This window comes from Triplophysa dalaica, chromosome 1 (assembly GCF_015846415.1).
Source record: "Triplophysa dalaica isolate WHDGS20190420 chromosome 1, ASM1584641v1, whole genome shotgun sequence".
Lineage (NCBI taxonomy): Eukaryota > Metazoa > Chordata > Actinopteri > Cypriniformes > Nemacheilidae > Triplophysa > Triplophysa dalaica.
Window position 1 is genome coordinate 21,577,407 of NC_079542.1, and position 18,308 is coordinate 21,595,714.

The 18,308-nt window shown below is 38.5% G+C and overlaps 1 protein-coding gene across 1 annotated transcript in view; it reads right to left on the reverse strand.

The window, feature by feature from the left end:
* The window catches only part of ccdc102a (coiled-coil domain containing 102A), a 66,251-nt gene extending 49,804 nt beyond the window's left edge, over nucleotides 1-16,447 (reverse strand). Inside the window, exon 1 of the mRNA XM_056757591.1 lies at nucleotides 16,307-16,447. The gene's annotated coding sequence lies outside the window, so the exon portion shown is untranslated. The remainder of the gene's footprint in view (nucleotides 1-16,306) is intronic.
* Between the last annotated feature and the right edge of the window lie 1,861 nt (nucleotides 16,448-18,308).

The following is an 18,308-nucleotide window of genomic DNA, read 5'->3' on the forward strand; positions in this document are numbered from 1 at the left end:
TGATATATTAGTTCCTCAATGTTAACAGGAAATTGTTGGGCTTCCTCAGAATCCAGGATTCAGGTATCAGTGTAATCTAGGACACATGGTGCATTCCTGTATAATGACTCAATCACAAATCCATACATACACTCACACAACCTTTGCTACAGTACTCAAATCCATACAAACACATATGGGAGAACCAACAACACACAAGAAAACATTCAGCCCTACATGACCGTACTGGTTGGTGGGCGTAATTGCAAAGCAAATTCTTTAGTTGTTTAAAGGGGTAGGCCAACAGTGTTTCATGCATTCCGACTTCTTTACAATGTTAAACATTCTGGCTTCTCATGCTTGACATGATCAATTTGTCAAAAACCGTATTGGACGTATGGTTCTTATAGGTATCGGAAAGTTTTTCAAACATAACCTAACAACTTTACTTAAGCCCTATTCGCCCGGGATTAGTATTACCTGGGGACCTCTTGTCATTTGTAATAATTACAGAGATTGTATGTGATCTTAATCCTGTGCGAATCGGCCATGTCTGTAGTCTGTGAAGTCAAAATTCCCCCACAAATTACCTGCCATATTTTGCCGAACACTGAGGTTCTGTGATAATATTAGTCCCTTGTGAATCGGCATCTCTGTGATTTGGCAGGCTCATATATAATTTTTCAAGGTTTTATCCGCCGTTTGCGAATAATGGAGGCTGTTTCGAAGGGTTTTGATATTAATTTGGTTGCTGGGGCATTTCATACATTGCAAAATTGTTTTGGTCGGGAGTCTCCCGTTTATTTATTTATTATGGAAACGCTTGTAAGCATTTGAGACCCGTGATCGCGAACAGGACAGAAGATCACCGCGATCGCGGGTCTCAAATGCTGACAGGTACGGTCATATATCATTAAACATAGCGTGATTCAGAATCGACTACTTTTTTCCCCATGCCAAGAGCGATATTATACGTTCACTTTTAGATTTACAACAGCAACGGCATGAAATGTAATTTTAAGGACATTGTAATATTTACTCTTAAAGTAATCCATTGATTTGTAAAGGGAGATAAAAAATGAACCTGAAATTTGAGGCCGTTTTATAGGGGGTAAAAATGACATGAGAAATGTGTCAGCATCATAATTGTATTTTTACACAGAGATCGGAAAATAGCTGTGAGTAAATTTGTTAATTTTACCAATCCTTGATGCATTTTTTGCCAATGGTGACAGCTCAAAAATGAATCTTTTGTGTTCTTTTTACAAAATTTGCATGCCTGTAACTCCAGAACTGTTAGAGATACCTTAAGGTCCTTTCAGGTTCTTTTATACTAGACCAACTTGTTTTTTAGGAACTACATTTTTAAAGCCCTATAAGGTTCAGTCCTGGAGATAAGGTGATCTAAATATGCCTTTATGAGAAAACTGTTAAAATGGACACATTTTCAATAATCAAAAACCACATGTGGGTCACTGTTCAAAAATCTGGTACTTCATTTCTTTTTAAGAGGAATGTCAGAAGAACAAATAATATTCCTTCCATCAAAACAACTGCACTTAACATCACAATTACAGTGTCTTTTTGGCACTGAATTACTGTAAAAAATGATCGGGTTCAACCACATTAACTTGCTCTGAATAGTTTATTTCTAAGATTCTATTTTTCTTTTAGTGACAGGGAAATTTGGATAAAGGGATGCTGTTAATTATTGCCCGAGCACAGATGATGTGAGGAATTGCTCCGTTTGTTATTTTCTTTAAAATGAAGTACGTGTTTGACAGCATAAACAGCCTAAACATGCTCGAGAACTCATGAATGTTTGCATAAATCTCAGCGGAGGTAAAAATTTACTTCTGAAATGGGTTTTAGAATGAAGTGTGGCAAATTGCTCTTACAGCACCACCTACAAAATTTCAATAAAGCAGCCCTTGTGCTGTGTGGGCCAGTAGTGGTTCATTTTTTGAGCTGCCACCATTGGCATAAAATGAATCAAGGATTGCTAAAATTAACAGATTTACTAACAGCTATACTGATCTCTGTGTAAAAATAAAATAATGATGCTGAAATATTTCTCATGTCAATTTTACCCCCTTTAATATGGCTTCAAATTTCCTCTACAAATTAATTGATTACTTGATAAATATTCATCGTTGACATTTAATATTTGCCTTTCATGGCTACTAATATTGGTCTTGCTTCTGTAAAAATAAAAAATTTGAGTAGGGACCTCTAGTTGAATTTACACGGAATGACCCTTATAGAGATTGGGGCTGATGTTCTTAGGAGCAATAAGGGTGGATTCAAATTTTTACGAATAGCAAAAAGAAGTAAGGCTGTGCAATATATCTTACAAAATTCTCAGCAGAGGAATGACATTTGACAATGTTTATTTATTTAAATTACATTTTATTTATATAACGCTTTTCACAATGCGCATTGTTCCAAAGCAGCTTTACAGGAGAAAAGAAAAAGACAAACAGAAAAAGACCAAACACAGTACAGTGCAAGATCATTCTAAAGCGATGTTAACAGAATTTACAGAATCATTAAGCTAATCTAATATCAGGTGAGCAAGCCAACACTGTCCTGTGGTGAGGAACCCAAACTCCAATGATAAAACAAATGGGAAAAAAACCTTGGTAGAAACCAGTCTCAGCCGGGACGGCAGGACCCTTCTGACGTCTCACAGCTGCACTCAGTGATTAAACGTTACTGATTAAAAGTTACTGAGTAAAAGTTACTGAGTAAATGATTTTGTTATTATGGATTTGAGAATGAGCATGTCAAAAGGAACCATCATTTTAACAAAACAACCAATGTTCCTGGGTAAACGTCCGGGTGTGTTTGGTTCGATTAAAATGAACTCTGGTGCGATTGCTCTGTTACTGCGGTTTATCTGTGTAAGTGTGAACGCTGCCACCAGAACCCTGGTGTGCACCAAACAAACGGGCCGAGACCGCTGAAAAGATAGGTCTCGCTCCACTTTCAAACAAACTATGGCACGGATCAAATGAAATATAAACGCAACACGGACCAAAGTCATCGAACCGAACCAAAAACACGAAGTAAAAACAATATATGACGCGAAAATCGAATGATTTGGTAATACAAAAACAGTGTTTTTTAGATCTGTGCCTGCGTCGTTCTGACTTCTTTAAATACTTCACTTCGCGAGTTACCGGCTTGCAAAAAATACCCTCAATGGGCAGGCATACACCAAGCATGTATAACTCAGCACAAAGCATTGTTTTGGATGTCAGGTAAGTTCTGTTTTAAAGGGGTCATATGAAACGAACATGCGTTTTTCCATGTCTTTGGTGTGCCCTGCATGTATTAGACACGTAAAATTGCAAAAATCTAAGTGTCAGAACAAAAGATGCATTCTATCTTAAAGCGAATGCCAACCCAGACCTGCCTCGTGTAAGAACACCCCAAAAATCTACGTCAATTCAGGGTCTGATTTGATTAAGCCCACCCAAATGTATACGCAAGTAAGGTGGGCGTACCTTTCTGTACAATTGCTTTGGAACCTGATGCTCGAAATATGGTAAGAGGTGTTACATTTCCATCACACGTATTTGAACCAATTACTATGCAATGCTTAACTGTCCAATCGTAGCACACCTCGCTTATCAGTGCGATGAGATTTGCTAAACGTGCACGTTTCAGAGAGGCGGGGCAAAGAGGAGATTGGACAAGCACGGTGTGTGGAAAATACAGCGTTTTTGTACCTTAAATCATGTATACACATTGCATTACATCTTAAACAAATTATAATATTAATTTTAGCCGTGTCATATGACGTCTTTAAAATATAAAATCTGTCCAATCACGTTGCGACTTTACATGTAAGATGTTAGGTTTGATATCTTTAGCTTCGCTGTTAAAATGCCAGTCTGAACGGCAAGCAAACCAGTTTTATTTGGTCCAGACCAAAAGAACCAAACTACAAATATGAAACACATAAGAAACATTTATTTATGCTTGTACAATCGAGTCGTATAGCAAGAATCCTCAATACAAAATCCTCACAATATTTACAAATATTTAGTTTTATCATCAGCTTAATTATTGTGAATATTTTGTCAATAATCACTTTAGTGTTAAGAGCTGTTCACACAGATTGTGGTGTTCTTGCAAAACCCTAGTCTTTCTGTAGCTAATGATCCAAATCTTCTAATCTCTCAATAAAAAATGTTTGATGCAACTAAACAATGAAGGTCTGCAATAACTCCACCTAACATATCCTGCTAAAGCTGAAAACCAGACCATTCTTCTTTGTGCAGCAATGCCTGATAGAGTGGTACTGCACAGCACAGCTCAACTCATTAACACATCAGGTTCAGACCTTGTCTTTGGTCTGATTTGATGGACACAGGGAAACCTGTAATTGGACCGAGATGAATGCTTTAACACTGATTTAGATTCAGCACAGAAAACAGAATATTGATTTTAAACCATCTATCACTCAGCACATACTTGCAGAACCAAAAAGAGACTATACACAGTAGACCATATGTGACCCTGGACAACAAAATCAGTTTTAAAGCGGGCGTTACACACAGGGTTTCTGCCAATCTCATATTAACTTCATTCATTTAGTTTGATTACATTTATAAAGATGGTGGTCTAGTGGGTTAAACCACTGAACTGGTAACTGAAAAGGTTGCTGGTTCGATCCCAGCAGCCACCAGTGTGTCCTTGAGCAAGACACTTTACTCCATGTTGCTTCAGGGGGATTGTCACTGTAATAAGTGCAATGTAAGTCGCTTTGGATAAAAGCGTCTGCCAAATGACTAAAACATTTAAAAGAATAAAATGTTAAAAGATAGATACAGCTTAACGATTGTTTCCGAAAACATACAGCGCGTGCGGGGGGGAGGGGTAGGCTGAACCAAAGCCAGTGCGCACCCATTGTCAACAAAACACAGACATCAGTTTCACTCAACGCATATCCAGCATCTTTAATCGCTGGGACGGCTCCACATATCAGTTTCAAGCAATCTCCAAATCCAGTGTTATATCCACAGTTTATATAACACTCATCACCCAAATGCAGTGAACAAACACCTGAACTTCGCGAACGTATGTTCTCTCCTGCTAACAAGTGAAAGTGACATCTGACCCTTCTCCTGCTCTCCTGTGGCCGTGCGCTTTTCCGGGAGAATTGTCCAAAGAATAAGAAAAGTTGTTACAAGAAAGTTTTATATGTTCAAAAAAAAAATCCTGTATGATTGCTGGGGGAGTGTATTGAGCACAGAAATACTACGTAATACACCCAACACGTTTTTTGACAAGTTGACCATGTTAAGCATGAGAAGACAGCACGTTTAACATTGTAAAGAAGTCAGAATGCCTGAAACACCGTTGCACGCCCGCTTTAAGGAATTTTTTCGAAATGTATATTTTTACAACATCTGAAAGATGAAGAAATAAGGTTTCTATTGATAAATGGTTTGTTAGGATAGAACACTATCTGGCGGAACAACAACTGTTTACACAGCTGTAATCTGAGAGTGCAAAAAAGCTAAATATTGAGAAAATCGCCTTTGAAGTTGTTAATCTGAGGCTCTGTAGCAGGCCATCCACTAACAGAAAGAACATTTTTGTACATTTACGGTAGGAAATTTACTTAATACCCTAATGATTTTTGTCAAAAAGAAAAATCGGTAATTTTTACACCTACATTGTATTTTTGGCGATTACTAAAAAAGTTCTTGTCTTACTGGTTTTGTGGTCCATGGTAACATATGTGTATTTCTCTAATGACTCTTCTTCTTTGGAAATCACTTTAGAGTCCATTTTATTCTAATAAATAATTAAAAATAATTATAGCCCCTGTTTTAATAGTGGATAAAGTTGCAAAGCTGTTGGCTGACAATCCGCACCACTGTCCGATAGCTATTACTTATTCAAAAGGATAGATTTGCTAGAGGGAAAGGTGATATCATTTATCTGCTTACTCTAGCATCAGAAATGCTGAGGTCTCCACAGCTGTCTAAAATCCATTTTAAGCAGACAAGGATCTTCTTATCTTTACTATCAGGTTTTCATACAGAACAATTCGGGAAAAACTGTTTTAAGAAAACGTTTAAAAATGTAACATTGTAGACTGTTAAAATTGGTAACTAATAAATGTAAACAGTTACAGTACACCCATTGACATGAACAAAAAATGCTGCTTTAAAAGTTATTTAAAAACTTAAAATTAATTTCTTTTCCTTCATATTGTTGTAAACCTGTTTGAGTTTTTCATATGGAACGTAACAGAGATTCAGTCATTTGACTCTTGATCTTAGCCTGGCATGCCAACCCTCTGACCCTTCATGCTGTGTCAAACAGTCTGGATTCCCAGAAGGAGAAGATAAAAACAAAATAAGCTTTCGAACTCTCTAACTGTTTTAAACTCAAACAATTCACTCACAGTAACACAGCGGGATAATAAATGCCATCTGCTTAGGGTCTTAATCATTCCTTTGATGATACCATGTGATAGAAGACAAATACAGAGAGGGATGAGACAGTCTACAGTCCCACAGACAGACTGCTCATGTTCCACAGCACTAATGAGGGTCAGATGAGGAAGATGATTCACCACAACAGTACACATACACACACCATAACAGCCTTACTACAATAAAACTAATAAGACCTCCATGCTAGTCTCCGCCCCCTCTTCAGCAGAAACCGCAGCCAGGGCAGTGAGCATGTGCTTCCAACGACAAAACAAGAAAGAAGGGTCACATAAAGCGAATGAGAAATGCTGTCTTGTCTTTAAACACCAAAACATTGTTTCGTATAAGCCAACAGACTCCTAAAAAAGGTGCACGTTTTTGTATATGCGAAAGTAACGTACACATTACAAACTCGTTGTGTATTTACAAACACACACTGCTTTCTATAAGTGAAAGTACACACGAAAGAAGGGTCACATAAAGCAAATGAGAAACTCATTCTGAAACCGTCTTATCTTTGAACACCAAACATATTGTTTTCTATAGCATACACGTTTCCCCTAGGGCCATTCGCGAAGGCGCTCCCATCACCGTAGGTCCGGTCACGACCCCTTTCTATTGGCTTTTTGCCATGGTGTCTAATTCACGTATGGGAATTGTGCAAAAATGGCGGCAGCACCATGGGTGGACACGTTCAGAAAAAGGGCCGGTAACATTACAATAAGAACGTCTACCTACATCAGAAGGGGAGCAAGATCTGAACGGCTCGCTTTATCATGGGCTTGCAGAGATAGGCTCACATAAACAAAGTTACTGGGTAGTCATTTTTCACATTGGTAAATGCACCAGAGACCCGATTATAACTAGGGATGCTCCGATCCGATATTTGTATCGGAAATCGGCGTCGATACTGAATAAAATTCTAGATCGGGTATCGGTGAAAAAATTGCACCGATACCCGATCTAGCTTACATAAAATTTCTGCTAGGCGATGTAAAAGTTCCTGGAGACACCGGCGCTTAAACTCTCTCGTGGCTGTGCTTTGCGAAGCGTGTGACATCATACGCTAGCAACGTGCTCTTTACGTAGTGCGCGTGAACAAGCGAACATAGCTTACATTGAGCAGCGAACAGCATGGAGCGAGCCAAAATATCTGCCATTTAGATTTACTTTAGAACAGCTACGCCAACAAGTTACACCGCTGTTTGCAATACATGAGAAGTAAATGTTCCGAGGGGTGGTGATAAAGCTGTTCATTATAATACTACTAATTTAAGCACGCCGAGTTCAATAAGCTGAAGAAACTAAAACGAGACGGTACGAAGCAGCTAACTTTGGAGGAGACAACGAAAATAATTCAGAAATTTCCATCTAGTAGTGTGAAAGCAGCGAAAATCATTGAAAGCATTTTGAATTTCATGGTAATGGATTTGCAACCGCTGTCCGTCGTTGCGAACAATGGCTTCAGACTCCTTATAAAGCACCTGGAGCCGCGGTACGACATGGTGAAGCGTAACTGAGACCTGAACTGTACCAAAAAGTCTGCAAACATGTAAACGAAAAAAATAAAGATGTTAATTCGGTGAGTTTTGTGGATAATTTGACTTTGAATTTCTATTTGCACCGACTAAACTATTATATCTTTTTCCGTTTATTTTTACATGTGCAGCACAAGCTAGGGAAGCTAGTGTTTTGTTTATCTTTCGGTGTTGGATGTTAAATTTGATTTCCACTAAACTTTAGCTTAGTTTAGTGGACTTTGCTTTAATGACTAAAGCATTAAAAAGAGCTGATTCCTGTTTGAATATCTAAAGCAGTGAAGCTATTGCTTTTTTGCTCAATTTCAGCTGCTTTATTGTTTATTGTGCATTGATTTTTTAAATTATATTTGCACATAACAGTTATTAAGAGATTTTGTTTCCATTTATTAATACTTGTCTATCAAGCTAGTGAAGCTGTTGTTTTATTCAGCTGCTTAATTTGCACTTTAATTTTGAATTTCAAGTTTTAGATAGTGAACATTTTGTTTTATTTTGCTGGTTTAATAAATAATTAACAAAATTTGTGAATCATTTGTTTGTTATTTTGTTTTACGGGGTCAGGAAATTAATGTTAAGTCGAGCTTGATGTCTTGCACAGCAATGCACACAGTTTATTAAGTAATTGTGCACTTTAAAAATGTTACCTTAGTATCGGATCGGTACTCGGTATCGGCCAATGCTGAATCTCAGGTATCGGAATCGGTATCGGAAGCAAAAAAGGTGGATCGGAGCATCCCTAATTATAACACTTAAACATTTAAAGAGACATGTTACCAAATATCAGGGAATTTGGTGTTGGGGTTTTATTCCCCTTAATTCATAGAAAAACATATTTTAGCTGCTGACATCATGAGACAATTAAGCTATTTAAAGTCATTTTAAATAAGAGTATATGGAGGTATTTTACTTTAACTTTATTTTCTTAGTAATTCAGCACTTGAGGTGAGATATTATTCTGAAAAGGAGAAAATGAAAAGTCTTTTAACACGAGACCGTTTCAACCAAAAACAGTTGTGGGTGCTCACTGCTCATTTACATGAAAACTGCGTTTTGGGGGACTGAAAATGTAAACTATTGAAAAGGGGTCTTAAAGTGCAAGATTTTGAAAACGATGGCATTATCGTTTCCGTGTTAACTCTGAAGGGGGTCTTTTCCAAAAGCTATGACATCATACGCATCAACTGGCCTGGCATGCATATATTTTTTATATTTGTTTTCCCAAATCCATGTAAATGCAGATTGTTTTGATAATGCTATCGTGTCACACATGAGCGTGAAACACTTCAAAAATGCAAAAGGAAAAACTTTTCTGTTTTTTATCGTGTAAACGTACTCTAAATCACATTCTGCAGTTCAGCCAGAGAACAAAGCCATCAGCTGGACACATCCAGACCGAACCAAAACAAACACTCCCATTTCTCTCACATACTTTCCTTTGATTATAGAATAGAGCCAAATAAACACAGCCTAAACACTTTGTTTCTAGCCATGTTTGCAACTTTGCGTTCAATGCACATGAGGGGAATGACAATGAAAAAATGTGCTAATAATAAGACCAAACAGATTCATGTTTCAGACACATCAGCACAGTGTATTCATCTGGGTGGTCTTCTTTTGCTGTTTGTGTGGTAAAATTACGTACAATTTGTTATCGAGAGCATTCGGGACCTTAACTGTTAAAAAAAGCGACAGAAGTAAGAACATAATTAAAGCCCATAAACAATGTAGCTTTGTAAAACTCCCTGATGTTTTTGCATTGCTTCAAAAAACTTGTTACGTGACACAGACTAGAAAAAATTCAAATGTCCGACTCCAAATGTTGGGAAAAGGCAGTGTCGATAGAATAATCAATGAATGTGTATATACTATAGTCACTGTCCGACTGGTTAACCTCAACCACTATAGATTATATACGCCAAACAGCATCTTTTACAGAAATGTTTCGCTATCCACTATCCAGTCATCACAATGCTCTGCAAGTCATTTTGCTTAAAACTGTCTGTCAAATGTATAAATGTTCATTTATGCTTAGAAATTACAGGACCAGAAAGCGTGATGTGTGCTCCCAAAAGCAAAGGCTTTATCACTGTGTCAGTTGCCAAGTTTGTGAAAACTCCCCTGTCCACTGAGTTAAGGAGAGGCAGACCAAATGTTTTTTAACAGGGTGCTATTGAATCTCATGATAACATAAATCATCACAGTTCAGCGTGAATCACACTTAAAACAAGTTCCTGCCAACACAGATGTGATCTCAATGGACAGAAGAGTAAAGCTGGCTTTAAATCAGTCAACCACAAACCCACCGAAAAGAAATCTGACAATACCTTAGGGACTTTAAGCTGATCTAAAGGAACCGGGTTCCTGACACAACTATTAAACACAAGGCTGACGCCAACATAAAGTAAAGCCTTGTCGTGGTTTTCTCATCTATGTTCAGCCATTAAACAGAACAATACAAAAACGTTCTAACATTTATGAGTCATTCACAATAACCGCCAAATCTAGTCAAGGTCGAACTCTTCACTCCACGCTGAAAGTATGATAATCATACTCAATTTCTTCCAATGATTCTTTAAGTTTGGACATCAAAATGGATTAAGTTTGATGTACGCAAAATCAGAGTCCTGCACGTGGCAGGTAATATTTGATGTAACGGGTGGAATAATTATTCATGTGTCATTTGCGGTTCGGGTGCTAGTCGGGTATAAAACAGGCACGTGCAGAATGTGGGTCCAGTAGCCAAAAAGACTATTTGGACTCAACGCAGTGGAGGGAGCTGCTTTTACACTGTCCTGTGCTTATTTGTGTTCACTTCAAGCTCTATCCGAAGAGTTGGTTTCTAATTGCAGTGCAATTTGCAGCGTTGAGCATTGTAGCCAATTGTGCTGCCTGCAACTGATGGACAGCGAGCACTTGAGTCAACTCTTTGCTCTTATCACAACTTAAAGCGATTCTGAGCAACTTTTTTACCTTAAATGAATGTCTCTAAAATTATTTTAGTGGTAGGACAACTTTTAACTGGACGCATTTTACTGCCGTTGCTATCTAAGCAGCCTCCAATCGGCTGAAATTGCACTTGTAACTTTGGTGTTCTTCTTTCTTGTTTTGGTGTTACTATCCCCTGCTTTACGGCATACGTCACGTTTTCTTTGTAGCATGGAATAAGTTAGTCTCCAAACCATCATCATGGCAGAGCCAGCAAATAAAACAAAGAGGAAAAGAGAGAGAGTGATCGGACACAAATCAATATCTGACGGACTCGCGCGACGCGAGCTGCAAGAAGAAAACGGTTTCAAAAAGGATGGAGAACTAACGTTAGCCTTCCTGCTACTGGATTTGAAAGTGTTATATATACAATTTTCTTACTGTCCTGTACTTTTGAGCTTATTAGAAATTTGGCTGTGCTTAGGTTATTTATTGGTGCACTAACACTTCTGGTTCACAATTTATAACCGTAAGGTACACTAGAAATAATGTAATTTTCCCGGGTCTCAATAGCTTACGTAGCATGATCGTGCCTCATCACAAATTTAGTGTTATGCTTGTAAATGATTACTTAAAAAACCACAATAAATGTTTTATGGTCAAAAGTTGCTGAATCCTTAGCTCATGCACTAGACTAATGTTATCGGTATCTATTTACAACATTTATAATAGACAATTGCGCTAAACACCCACCAAAACGGCTTGTTGTTGCTTTAAAGGTGCGATGAATAAAAATCACAATTTTACCCCGAGCTTTTGTTATATAAGAGGGAATCGTATTCAGGCAAACATCACGTAAGTGTCAGAACACGGTCTTCTTATTGAGATTACATCGGTTATTGACACCAGGCCCAGCGACTCCAGGTTCTGGAATGCACCTATCTATGACGACATTGATAGGTTGAACACTGCCTCCACAGAAAATATCAATGACTACTTCTCTAGCCCAGCCCACTAATTCACGCGCAGAACCAGATAGTGCGAGCAATCAATAAACAAACATGCCGTTAAAGATAGCTAAATATTGTGCCATCCCTGGTTCTGAAAGAATACAGTCGCTGCATAACCTTCCTTCAGATTCTGACATCAGTAATGCTTGGTTAAAGTTTATTTTTAAAGACGTTCCAGCTCATGTGGAAAAACACGGAGCGTATGTACATTTCATTTCTCCAAGGATTCCTTCGTGAACAAGGCACAGGTCGACACTGAATTTGTGGAGATTTTAAAATTAAAAAGCAGTGCTGTACCTTCAATTGGATCTGATAGGAATGGCGCAGCAATCTTATGTGAGAAACATTTTCGTTTGGAAGAAAATATAAAGACCTGAACTCTTGGAACTTTAATTGAGTACCCCTGCTATAGCCCTTCCCTCTCAAAGCCACAGACCACTGCTATAGTGCATCTGGCAGACTGCTTATGGGCCTGGGGTGCAAGCTAATTGGCCATAGTAAAACAGAGAATATCCAATGATGTAGTGCATTTATTCCCAGCTGGATTGGCCTCTGCAGCATGGCAAAAAGGTGACTTATAACCACTCTGAACTCGGCTGTAGAGTTGTTTCCACAATAAGAAAAGAAATGGAGGCAGTTGGGTCTCTGCGAAGTCATCCTCTCGGCTCCATTCCTCCTTCTTGCTGCTCCAACTTCAAAATGCCTAATATTTTAGAAAGAATGCCTCTAATACAACACTCAAAGCCATTAATGACAAAGCACAACAAAGTATTTTTCCGTGGCATCTTTCTGTCTCATTGAGAACAGATGAATGTGTTATGAAGAACAGTACGTCCAATAAAATGCGATCTATTAAGAATAACCCTCATTTTAAAGTCAAGGGCAAGGCTTCTATATAAAACTCACTAACAACTGCTTAGTTGCACATGTCTTTTTGAACAGCTGGTGTGGTCTTGACCAAGCTCATAATTTACAGTCCTGAAAATCAGCCGGGGAAGTGACTAAAGAACAGGAATTGCTGAACGGCTGAAAAAACATTAACAGTGTATCAACACAGTTCTCACTTACCCAGTGCTTATCTGAACGAGGAGCACTCAGACTGGTGGAGAAAGAGTATATGTTGCAATAATTAAAAACATCTCGGGTGATATGGGGCGAAACGCTGTAATGAGGAAAGAATACTGCTGCAATTATTAACATACATGCTAGATAAAAACAGGCCACTACACTCTTCATGCAATGTAGCTTCACAGAATTCATCTAAAAGAAAGTATATAATGAGAAGGTACTGAAAACAAATTAAAAAGATGGATGGATGGATGGATGGATGGATGGATGGATGGATGGATGGATGGGTGGGTGGGTTGGTGGGTGGGTGGATGATAGATAGATAAGAAAAAAAGATCTTTTGGCCCTTATAGTATATCTTGAATGTCTCATGACCAAACCAGAATATAGGTCTTGTTACATCTGGTTGTCAGAGAAAGTATCGACTTCCTGGTCAGGGAGCTGTCAATCCAAAGCTCACTACCCATTGAGAGTAAATTGAACATAAATCCCGCCCACACGTGAGATCTGTCCCGTAAAGGTGAACGAAAACTTGAGAAACGTAAACGAAAACTCAGAAAGCGCGAAACGAAACTTAGAAAATTGTGAAGAAAAATTGTGAGTTCATTGTATTCATTATCAAAGTGTTTTTTTTTCTTTCTTATTGTATATTATAGTTCGTTTTTTTTGAAAGTTTACGTTCATTTTGATTGACACGAAATGAATCCTATAAATAGACAAAGCATAAAACAGCCAACAAACACAGTAACAGCACAACACATAGCATGAAAAACCTCCTAGCTTTTGCAAACTTTGAATCTTCACGTGCACACTTCACCGATGGCAGCCGACCACAGAGTAGCACCGAGCTAGCACCGAGGTGCCACTTCCAATTAGGGTCTCCGCCGATAAATCCTGACCCTCAGAACGACTTCACAAAACAGCTAGAAAATGTGAAATTGTATCCGATCCTAAGAATTGTCGAGAGGCCACACGAAAGCTCTGCGGTTGCACAGATTTCAGACCTGGCTGTGATTATCACAGTAGGGGTGAGAGGTACCTCAAGAGGGCCGTCAGATCGTACAACAATGAGCTCCATTCCAGCAATCATGGTTTGGTTTACTTATGATCCGCTATCAGAGAGGTTGTATTTCAAATTAATCAATAATTTAAGAGAGACGAAACTCCAGTAGACATTAAATCCTGTCTCCACATGCCCTAGCCATGCAAAACAGAAACATGTCATTGAAGCTAAATAGTGCGTGTGCAAAGGGGGGAAAAATCCTGAGAAAAGAATCGTAGAGGTTTAAAAGGTGAGCAAACTGTGTTAAGGAATGGGTGTGGGCCACTGGAATGTGTTTAACAGGCAGGAACCCAGTCAATTCAGCATGCAATCGTAAGAAGCTGTTTCTCTGTTGAAGGTGCAAAGCAAAGAATGCAGAAATGTAAATGCAGATGAAACACTGAACTATCATGCGGCAAAATAAGGTTTGATTGAGATAAGCTACATGATAGGGAATTTGAAACATTCAATCAAAACAGACATCATGAGGAAAGGATGTGGGTTTTCTTACAAGAGCTCACAAAAAGAGCTCACAATCGCAAAACAAACACAGGAGCCAAAACCACGTATAAAATCACATCCACTCTCATTCTCTCGCTTTCCCTGGCTACGCGCAGCAAGCAGATGGGTTCAAGTCATCTGAAAAGGCGAGGTCGCCATAGCAACCACTCACACGACTTGTTCTCCTTTCAGCATAAAGAAACGCAGAAGGGGCAATAGTGCTTTTTCACCTTCCATCTGTCTGGCTAGCTGCCTCCATGCTAGGTGTTCAACCATCAGTGAATTCCTGAAGAAGAAGGGAGGGTCGGTGACTAAGAAAGGCATTTCACAAAGCAATCCACCATCTGCTGACCACTGCCAGGTTGACAGAGAAAAGGAAGAGTCTGGCAGATCGGACCGTCAGACCAAAACAAGATGTATACTTAAATTAAATTACGACCATCGACCAATATAAACATTTATATTATAAAGCAATGCTTGACCAAGTCAATGATTTAAGAAGCACATTTATGTACCGAACAAAAGCTGTTCCTGGTTTTCAGTGCTTTTTTGACCCTAAGATCACAGGACACTAGAGAGATTTTATGTAGACAGCCAAGTGGTTGGAACTGACAAACTATATTCAAACTCAATTACAGTTGGGATGGTTAGTGTGGCCTTGACTTCTGCTCGCTTTCATGCAGTAAATGCAGGAAAGCAATAGAGACAGAAGAAGGAAGAAATTTACATCTGTGGGCGACCGGACTGCTCCAGATGTGGGATCACGAACATTCCTTAATACAGCACATAAAGACACACAAAAAGTCTCAAACAATCAATCGGCCTGCCTTATTATCAATGCCTTTTCTCACACAATAAGCACTATTTCAGGATAACTGTAATCTAACTTTCTCTGACAGCTATTGAGAGAATTTATCACCACAGTGGACAGAATCTCTATGTGGCCATGGATGTGCAACTCTGAATGTGAAAAAAGTGAGCCTTGCTGCAGCTTTATGGAACTTGTGTGACCTCCAATTAGCACTGTTTTGTTGTGGAGGAAGCCCCGTTTTTTAACCGGTTTTAAAACTGGGTGTAAAGGGGAAACCCCAGCCTGGAGGAAACAGATGCCATGTTCTTAAAAGCCCCTATTTTCACCTGTCATTAGCTAGTTGGTTGAATAAAATGACACAAAGATACGGTAGATTTACCTGCAAGTCTACATAAACAAACAATGTAAATAAATGATTTCTATTTTTTCTTTTAGTAATGCACAAACAACCCCAAAGAACAACTGGTCTTGGTTCCTGCCTTTAACATCATACAACATGAATGAATGAATGACTGACTGGGTTGAGAGGGTGAACTATGATCTGTACAATAAACGGTTACTGTACCTGCATCTCATATGCTTAAAACAGCAAACTTATTGTTTCTAACATCGTTACAGTTATAATGTGGCTGAACAACAAAGAAAAAATGTGGTAACAGTATAAAAGGAAGGCTAACAACAATACACTATAGTGAAATCACTATCACTTTTCCGTTTCAAGTTCTTATGCACACGGGGCTAATAAACTACATGTGCAACCACGTGAACTAATGTAACAAGACACTGATTATAACAGTAACACGTCGGTCACAGAGTAAACACTGTAGCAATTCGCGGGGAAACTGCATTTCTGGGAAGTTCGGTGTTTCCACAACGGCGCCTGGGTGCTTAATGTCATTCGACGTCGCTGTTCACCCAATTCACTATAACACATCTCTGATCGTGCCCTATTGTAACATCGCGTCACCTACCTGGACGATATGTGAAAGAACATGCACGAAAATCCCCTGCCTTGTGTCACAGACGAGTGTTTTTTCGCTATAATTCCAGAGTTCAATCTACTATGGATGTTCCAGCAGGAATTTTCCCACCGAAGGCAGGGGGAGTGTGAGCAGAGGATGGAAGGGGAGGGATAACAGACCAGAGGCGGGTCTTTCGCCGTCATCAAGATCCCTGCCTGAAGGAAACACATTTTTATTTTATGTAAACACGACCATGTACATTTTTCTGTACCAAATATCTACAGTACAGTTGGACACAATTACTCAACAGATTCAATTATATTATGTAGCAAACAATGCGATGTTATCGGACTGGATTTTGTTTTAGCACCACAAACATTATCATTCAATTCAAGTTTATTTATATAGAGCTTTTCACAATGTGCATTGTTCTAAAGCAGCTTTACAGGAGCAAACAGGAAAAACAGAAAAACACAATACAGTGCATGGTGTGTAGCAAGAACATTCTAATAAATAATATCTAATTAATAAACAAATAAAGTCTTGAGTTACAAAATAATATTCCTCCTTTCCATTCTTTTTCCCCATATTTTTATATCTTAGGAAGTGTGTGTATTAAATAAGGCACATTTGCACATTTTAAGCCATAATGTTATTATTTAAATAAGGTTAATTTCATGTTATCTGTGTCTCAATTGCAATTAAATAAATAAACAATGGGTTTAAATTGAACTGACTATGTAGATTACAAACTATAGATAAGGCCTCTCGTGCCACAGCAATCTTATTTTGAAGGGATATGTTTCGCCACATCTTGGGATACATGGGGTCCCAAAGAGGTGCAAAAAATGCCCAGAACACTTTTAAAGTAAAACTTAAATGTATGTAGACCAGAGCGATTCACAAGAAAATAAGAACAACAAAGGATTTTTGTATCACACAAGCAGAATTAGTAATAGGAGCAAGCTGCACATTCATCCATATTCTCGTGGCTTTATATGGGCACCTGCTGGGTAACCATGTTTCTGACAAAAGTAGGTGGCACTGAGGCAGTGGGGAGTAATAAATAAAAAATGCTGAAGAAACTGCCTGCCAGTGAAATTAAGTCCTCGAGGGGGAACTATGTGCTTAGCCAAGTAGCCTGAACGCATATTTAGGTGGAAGTCCACCGTCAGTTTTTCATTCAGTGTAAACTGAATGACTGAATTAGGTTAGTCTACAACTTCTATTAACAAAATTATTGTATAAAAATATATTATATTATCTAGCTTTTCATTACTTGCAGAAATACATCACAGAAATATATATCACCTGTACTCAACAAACATGTGCCAAACTACACAAGGTTCACATATTGCTATTTCTTCCAAAGATTAAGATATGCTTAATAGGACTAGATGATATAATCCCACTATTTCAGAACAGTTTAATTGCCCAATAGGACATTTTCCTTGCCTTATGCATGACAGGGGGAGCGGTCAAGAATATAAACAGAGAAAGGAGGTCCGAGGTTTCACTGGGTTCATCGGGTAGGCCTCCTCTGTGTTTGGGGGAAATATGATTATAGAAATACATAGCATATTTATACTTACCTTTCATTGCTATTAATAGAGAGGCATCTCATGAGTTTTGTGTCAGATCCCAATTTCATCACATCTATTATCCTGGGTAAAAGATGCTTTTTGATGAGGTGCTGCTGATAATGCCCTTTGTGTGGTTCCCAACAATGCGACACAATTGTATATTTCACAACACAACAAGCAGATGTCACGGCCACGAAATTGACTCCATCATAACAGAATGACCAAGGATGGAAAGACTTTCCAGGGCTTTAAGAATATTTCTAATTGTGTACCAAACCAATGAACCACATGAACAAACACATCTGTGCAGAATAGAATTAGTAAAATATCATGAATGAAATTGTTATATAAGCAACTCCAAAAATTGGCAGCATGATCACGGAGACTGATATGCAGAGTAGAAAAATGTGGCTGAAATTTCAGCTGCT